The sequence below is a fragment of the Talpa occidentalis genome, unplaced genomic scaffold (genome assembly GCF_014898055.3).
Source record: "Talpa occidentalis isolate TD23 unplaced genomic scaffold, MPIMG_talOcc4v2.1 talOcc4.16, whole genome shotgun sequence".
Taxonomy (NCBI): Eukaryota; Metazoa; Chordata; class Mammalia; order Eulipotyphla; family Talpidae; genus Talpa; species Talpa occidentalis.
In genome coordinates, this window is record NW_023601653.1 from 84231023 (window position 1) to 84239228 (window position 8206).

The 8206-nt window shown below is 43.7% G+C and overlaps 1 long non-coding RNA gene across 3 annotated transcripts; it reads right to left on the bottom strand.

Annotated features, from left to right (window-relative positions):
• Positions 1-3464: 3464 nt before the first annotated feature.
• Positions 3465-7470, bottom strand: LOC119248500 (uncharacterized). Of its 3 annotated transcripts, XR_008552357.1 has the most exons (5): positions 7365-7470; positions 6853-7026; positions 6017-6319; positions 4320-5221; positions 3465-3907 (listed from the first exon to the last, which is right to left on the bottom strand). It is a non-coding gene; the product is annotated as an uncharacterized LOC119248500 (long non-coding RNA). The 3 variants fall into 3 exon arrangements; XR_005125933.2 differs by having other exon boundaries at positions 4320-6319; XR_008552356.1 differs by having other exon boundaries at positions 4320-6319; positions 6707-7026.
• Between the last annotated feature and the right edge of the window lie 736 nt (positions 7471-8206).

The following is an 8206-nucleotide window of genomic DNA, read 5'->3' on the forward strand; positions in this document are numbered from 1 at the left end:
AGTCTTAAAGATGATTGGCATTGAATTATTTTTAAAGTGACTTAAAATTTATACAAGCATAAAATCAGACATAAAAATCTTGTTTATAGACCTTCAATACTATAAAACTGAAATAAATTGAAATATTAAGCACTAAAAAAACCTAGAAAACCAATAGTTGTAATTGTATTTCCTGTGATGAATGATGTGGTGTCACTGGAATTAAATTGCCAAAGTTGAGTTTTGATAGTTAAGAGATGGAGCCTCAGGCCTGCTTCTAGATTTAATACACATCTCAGCTTTAACTTAATATTCAGAAAATGGAATTTTACAAAACTATAATTGGTAAGAATGCATTAATAATACCTGTATTTGCTACTTGAGAAAACTCAGACAACCGCTCCTTACATTTCATGGCTAGGAGGCATATTCTCAAATGCCAGTTTTTAATCAGTAGCTAATCCTGAAAACTTTCTTATTCAAAACATTAGACTGAGTTATAAGCCAATAGTTGATGGACTTGGGAAAATAGCGTTTTCCATTTCATATTTACTGCCGTGGTTACTGCTGATGAGATCTTATAAATTGGTCTGTCCATATGAGATCCACTGTGGCACCTCTGATCACAGCCATATGTAGTATAGTTTCGGCACAGGGTCTCTGTACTTGGGCGGCCTCTGCTACTACTTTGAGCTCAACAGCCACGCAGTTTCATGCTGATGGTAGATCATCGTGTATTTGACCTTCTGGGACAAACAGTTTTGTTTTCCATGTAAATATTGTCACTACATGACAGTCCTCAAGCGTAAATCTTGATCCCCCGTGAACATGTCTTCAGAGTCATGATTTGACTTAAATGTGGGTAAGATTGGAACATACAGTGTTTCAAAGGAAAGCCGTATCTTCCTTTCGAGTCAGCCCTTTCTCCATGTCCCCAAGTCCTGCACTTAGACTTGGAGGGTCAGGTGAGGTGTGCTCAGTAAGCTACAATTGTTGCCCATCTTCTGTGTAACTAGTGATTTTTTTATTAAGTGATTTAATTCTTACATTTATACTTGAAAGTTGATCAGTCAGGAGTGGAGAGAGTTAATATAAATTTGCTCAATCCTGCAAACTAATAATTGCTCTTCTATCTCCAAAACGGAAGCTCTTTCCCCTGGACCCTTAATACAAAGAGTGCATTATCAACAGATCTAAGTATCATCCATTTACGATGCTCTTTTTTTTTCTTAAACAATAGCAAACTCCTTAAGAAGAGGTGCAGTGTCCTGTGCACTTTGATGACAGGAGCCTAGTCTAGTGTGGTCACCTTTAGTAGCCTGTTACAACTGTCTGGTTAAAGGATAAGTGGTAGGAGGGCGAGGAATAAGAAGGGTGAACACACTTATTCCTGGACATAAAATTCATATCTAATCAGTCCAATTTTGACCCTACTTCCTGACATTGGAATGAGACAGCACAACACTGACTCACTGCTGAAAGCTTTTATTAACAAGTCCTGAAAACATGGATCACAGACCTGTTTGTTTTATAGAGTGAACCCTAGAAAATAACTGATTACAGATAATGTTATTTTGTTAGTTTTTAAATAATCTTAAACATCATGAACAGCATACAAGAGTAGGCCCTGAATAACCCAAAGCAAATAGCCTGGCAAGAAAGTTGTTAGTACATTTACTCTATTTGCCAGAGGGAAGAAAAAGGAAAAACATCCCAGCTAAAGTCCTAGATAGTGGCATGTAAACCTTCTCTTATACCCCCATTCATCAGTGTAGTCATTTAGCTATTCTTTTTTTAAGATTATGCATACAAGAACTGGGGTGCAGGCCAGAGGTATGAAGTAGATGAGAGGATTCACCAGAGACAGAGCGGGGAGCAGGATAGGTGGATCCACTGAAATCTGCTGAGGGGAGCAGCAGGGAGACAGGAGAGGTCTGCTGCGCCCTGTGGGTAGCTCCCTGGCAGGGATGGAACTCGTGCTGCCCTGGCTGCCGATAGCTTCTTGGTGCTGAGACTTAACCCCTTGTGCCACCAGGGAGGCCCCAGTTAGCTACTCTTTATTATTATTACCTGTTTTCAACGCTGTGCTGTATACTAAAGGATATTCCAAGACCATTTTCTAAAAGTGTGTTGTCCTGAGGAGAAAGCAGTATCAGAGTGGAGATAAGAAAATGATAAATAATGCAACGAACACAAAATGACAAGGCAGTATAAAGCTAAATGAATTGACCTTAGCCTTAAATATAAGGAATAATTGCTGTCATATTCATTATAATCTATAGTGCTGTGAGAGCAACCACCCAAATTCAGTTTTCTCCAACTCTTTAATTCTCATCCAAAAGTATACCAGAAAGATCTATGTTCTCAGCTTGGGCCTAATGACATCCTGAAGTTCAAGACAGAGACCATAGGTGTCCCCAAAATGACCCCTACATATGTTTTTAGTTGTTTTTTTTTTTTTTTTTAATCAAGACTATTGAAAAAATTAGTTCTAAAACCTCATACATGAGAATCGGGAAGACTGAAGTTCAAACTAATGACCTCATTTCCACCAAAAATAGCACAACAAATTTTAAACATTAACCGCTATATTTTTTTCCAAAATATTTTAAAATTATCTTTTGCTGAAGTACTCTTTAAGGGGCCTCCCTGGTGGGGTAGGGGTTAAACTTTCAGCACTCTCAAGCTATCACCAGCCACTGCAGCATGAGCTTGAGCCCGGCCAGGGAGCTACCCACAGGGCGCAGCAGACCTCTCCTGTCTCCCCGCTGCTCCCCTCGGCAGTGGGTTTCAGTGGATCTGCCTGTTCTGCTCCCCACTCTGTCTCTGGGGAGTTCTCTTGCACCCCCACCTCTGACCTGTACCCCAGCTCTTGTATGCAAATATGTATCTTTAAAAAATAACGTGCTCTTTAAAATACATGAGAATAGGCAGCAAAACATTTTCTTTTTTGTTGAGTCTCTCTCCCCTGGTTGTGTCTGTCAGAAGCATAATAAAATACCAATTTATCTAAATGAGAAAGTTCCCACTAATTAAGATTGATATTTCATTAAGTTTTATGAGTAATTTGCACTCCAATTCTCATAACATGGTATTTATGAATATAAAGTAATATTCATCAATCCCAGAATGTATTTTAAGTCATGGAAAGAAGTTTACCAACTTTATTTTTTTCTTAAGACTTTATTTTTGCTTAGAAGACCTGGGGTACAGGCCAGGGGTGCAGGGGTTAACAGGACTCACCAGAGACAGAGTGGGGAATAGAACAGGTGGATCCACTGAAATCCACTGCTGAGGGGAGCAGCGGGGAGACAGGAGAGGTCTGCTGTGCCATGTGGGCTGCTCCCTGGCCGGGGATTGAACTCAGGCCGCAGCAGTGATAGTCTGAGATTTAACCCCTAGGCAGGCCCCATCAGCTTTATTTAAAAAATAAGTGAGTTTCACAGATGCCTACGTTTTTTTGACTATTTTTATTGGTTAGGAAATATTAACACTTCCAGTTTATTTTTGAAATTTTTGAAATGTATTTAGTAATCCATACCGGATTTCATTGCATCAGTCGCAGCCAAGCTAACTCATCACCATGAGATGATGCATTCGTTTTCCAGGTCTTTTTTTTAGCCAATTTCTTGCAATTTCTTTCAACCTGTTCTCCATAGTGCCCCTCCCCCCACCAAAAAAAAAGTATATTTTGCTGTAGAATTGCAAATTAAATAGTTGCTGTAGAAAGCACACGGGCAGAGAAGGCACAGTGAGAAATGCTTCAGTGAGGCCGTTCCCAGCTCCTTCAGTGAGCAGCTCAGGTACAAAGAGATCAAGACTCGTCCTGTGTGGAGCATCCTAGAATTTCAGATCGGTTAGAAATAGAGGACAGAACATTTCCAAATTCAAGAGAGGGCACAACTGAAAGCTTAACTTAGGAAGTCACCTGCAGGAAAGAAAATGGACTTGAATTAATTCATGGACAGTGTCACTGGAAGCCAAAGAGATAAGATGGAGAGGTGGGGGGGAGGGAAAAGGGGGTGGCTCGAACATGGCATGAATGTTCTTGAATAAGAGGGAGAAAAAGGGATTTTAGATCGTCTGCAGTGTGGGCTGCGTGAAACCGTAAACGGGTGTCAGGTCCTGTGAGTTTGCTAGCACTGGGGCTGCGCGTGGAGCATTGCTTAGCCTAAGTGGGTTGTATTTGGCTATGTGGGTTTTTTTTCTCTTTTGAATGTCTGGAAGGTAGTAGCTCAAAAAGCAGAAGCCATGCTTGTTTTTCTTTGCAAATGTATTTTGGGGAGGAAGTTGAAAGACGTGATTTATTAACCGTTCAAGAGAAAAATTCTAAAACATACAAACAGCGGATGAAAAGCCACATTCAGCCTCTTCACGACTTCTTCCTTAACCATTCCTTATGTAACAGGCGATGAGCAGCGCCTTAGGGCAGAGATCTTGTGACTCTCGGAAGCAGTGAGGTGATGCAGTGTCTCTACTGAGAATACACTTTGGAAAAAACCTGACAACTTGCCAACGGGGGGCCCTTGAAGTAGGAACGGAAGCTGCGGTCTCGGCAGGTGGTCGTGCCACCCACCCAGCTCTGCTCTCTGAGTTGGTGACAAACAGAGAAAATGAAATCGAGATTTGAAGAAAATACAGGAGAGAGGCTGTTAATCAGTGAAGAAGTGGCAAGTCAATGCTAGAAAGCGAGAGAATAAATGCAAGGTGAGGCCGAAGTGCAAATAAGACTCTTCTGCAACAGTGGTGGGATAGAACTTCGTGTTTTTTAAAGTGCAGTTACCTGGCTTGGTAACGGAAGCATCGGTTGTCCCAGACGGGCAAGTGCCCTCACATGGTTGGCACTTTACCCCGCAGAGTCTTGTCATCACTGTGTTCCCCGCCCTTAGAGAAATGCTTAAGAGTGTGTTGATGTGTCGGTTGCTCGAAGCCCTCAGACAAGTCAGCCCCGCAGGCCTCTGACCCGGCGCGGTGCTGGCAGGTCTGAAAGAAAAGGTGCCGCCACCTGAGCATCCCGTGTTCGTGGCCGTGTCGGCGGCCCCAGAAGATGATGATCCCCGCGGGGTGGTGGACAAAGGCCCGCGAGCTGGTCTCCGCCTCTGCGCTGCGTGTCCTCCCAGAGCAATTTCCTGCTCACAAGTTGTGACTATCCCTCAGGGGCGGGAACGCCCTTCCTGGGGCCAGCTCTGCTCTGGGAAGGCGGGAGCCAGGTTTCCTCACTGTGCACAGAGCTGCCTGTCTGCTAGGGATGGGGAAAGTCAGCTGTGATAGATCGGAAGCCTATTTAAAATTCTCCAGCTCAGAGCTGTTATTTCTCAACGCCTTTTAGTCTTTCTCGTTCCCTATTTTTCAAGCTCAAATGAAAGTGGGGAGATAGGGGATCCCTTCTGATGTAATAGATGGCTGGGGTGGCTGACGCTTAGTAGCAAAACGATTTGTTATTCACAGACCTCGATCACATTAGCTTCCAACGGAGGTTTTTATAGCCATAAAATAAATAATACGAGAGTGGGTCTCGAAAGGCATCGCAGCAGGGTCGCTGTCTGCCTTTCAGCCCCCTGGCCCTGATTCCCAGTGTCGTTGCTTCTCCTATTCTTGCTCTCCAGGCGCCCCGCCCCCTGGGAATAGTAGTATCTTCATTACGTGTGGGTTTGTTCTAATGACACTGGACACAGATGGAGCTTCACCGTCCATCTGACAACTTGCCATTGGGTGTGATTCGTGAAGAAAGTATTGAGAGTCCAGGGGAACCGTAAGACTAAAACCAAACCTGCTCGCTTTCCGACATCGTCTTGGTAGGATTAACTCAACATATCTCAGAAGGGATCGAGGTACCCTCCAGCCGTCGCCCCAACTAGCAGGTGAATCATTGTGCTACTTAGGGACACCGAATTCTACCGAATTCTGAAGAACTGCAAGCTCAGGCAACTCCTCGGCTTCACCCATCGGGCGACACTGTTGTTTAAGCCTTTTCCATTGATGTTTACCCCAGTCACCCCCTTCATCAGCAACCTGAGTTTAATTCATTTAAACGTACCTGAACTTAATGGGGTATTTCACATTTTCTCCCAAACGAAAAGTTTCGAAATGCTGGCTGCCTCAGAGAATATTAAGTAATTCCACCCTCCTCAGCAGGTGGTGATTCTTTAAATCATTCTTTGCTCAGACTGATCCCCCCACCTTCCCAGCTGGCCCCTCTTCCTTATCGGGGTCCACCCATGAAATCGGGTTTATGCTTCTGTTAATCATATTTCATTCTTGGTCCTCTTCATGTTGAAGACCTTCAGAAGGCCTTGCATAATAAATACTGGTGAAAATAGTAGTGGATAACCACCACCACCTAGAAAAAGTAGGAATTGGCTGGATTAGCAATTTAATTGTGATAAAACCACATCTAAAAAGGCATAGCATTTCTTCCTCTCAAAGTTTTAAGTTTAAGGAGTGGTGTGTTGGCGGAATTCCTAAGGAAGTGATTGTTAAGTTAAATATCTGAGCAGAACTGGAGGGGAGGCAGGCAGAGCTCCAGGCGGCCATCAGACCTGACTGGGGAAATCCTCAGATGGCTTCACAATTCACTGGGTGGGGCTGGGAACCTGGCGCCTCCTGTTTCTATGGCGATGACTCTGTTAGATGTTCAGTACAGCTAAGCAATTTATATTGCTGTAGGGGCAGAGGGGAAAACTCTCCTCTTCCATCTGGTTCTTCAGAGACTGAACAATCAACTTACCATCAAACAGATTAGTAGGAGAAAGTCAAAATTTTAACATGGTGAATCTACATGATTGTAAATTCTGAAGAATAATACAGTAGATCTGAGGTGGTTATTCTGTCCAGGCGTCTGGGGCATCAAGGAGAGAGGGGGTGGGATTTTACCTGCAGGCAGGTGGGAGTGGCTTCATCTTTAGTCTCTGAAAGCAAAGGTGAGATTTTCAGAGAGAAAAAGTTCACTGACAAACATGCACGTTGGTGATAGCCCCAAACTGCGTTCTTCTAGATCAACATGAAGGGGGAAGTGATGGCTTCTCCAGTTAGGCAAAGGGTAAACCTCTGAGACAAGGACAAAGCTTCTGTTAGCCTCTAGGTCTTCGCTGCTCTTATCCTAAAATAATCTATGTTCTCTGAGTGTGTTCACCAAGTTCCTGAGGCTCTTAATGGGCCTTGCATGACCTTCTCCATGTCAAGGTTACAAGCCTGCTCTGAGCACTTGGGGAAAGGCCTGTCTGACCTGCTTGGGGAGACCAGCACCAGACAGAAACGCTTATTTTCAGTCTCACATGCCAAAACGAGGCAGTGAGAAGTACAGTAACTTTTCCAAAGTCACAGGCTAACATACTGAATTGAGATGTTAGATAAAACTGAGTGTAAGCGTTGACTCTGTGGCGTACCCGATAGATGTCCTGGAGTAAGTTACCTAAGCTTCCTCGGGCTGTTTCATCAGCTGAAACATGAAGACGATGGACATACCCTGCAGTTGTGTCTGTTAGAGGAGATTACTTACATGAAGTCACACAAATAGTATTTATGTTACAGCATAACGCCATCACACTGTGCTGTGTTAGGTAGGAGATGTGAGGAGGGTAAACCCAACTGGAGGTATAAGAAACAGTGCTGAGAAATTTAATTTTCTTATCTTTGGAAATACTTGGTATGTTCCAGGGGCAGAGGCCACACAGAGGAAATGAAATCAGGGGAGGAAATGCTTAAGCAGGCCTCTTTTGTTGCAAATTAGCACGTCTTTAATATTTGCATTCAACCTTCAAGGGTCCCTGGAGCTAGCCTATTCCTTTTGTCCTGTGTTTTGCTTTAGGTCTTTCTTTACTTTGCTTTTTTGGTTCAGTTTCCTTTTTTAGCCAGAGGTTTACTACATGGGGTAGGACTGGATGAGAGACATAAAAAGGGGAAAACCTATTGAGAAGTTCTGAGGTTAAAATCATGTTTCCAGAATCCGGGCACTACAGCCGGCCTGCCCGTCCATGAGGCAAGCTGAGGAGCTCCCTGCGGTGTTTTAAACCAAATAGAAAGGATTTTAAAAAATATCAGTCTGCTGCAAAGACCCCGTGTGTGTGCGCACACAATAGAAGGACACACCATATGATGGTGTTACAGGGCAGGGAGGGGCACCCCAGAACCCCCAAACCTGCCTGCTCTAAACAGGGTCTGCCATCTGCCGCATCAAGACAAAACACACAGACCTTTAATGGAAAGGAACTTTAATACAGTGAGTGTG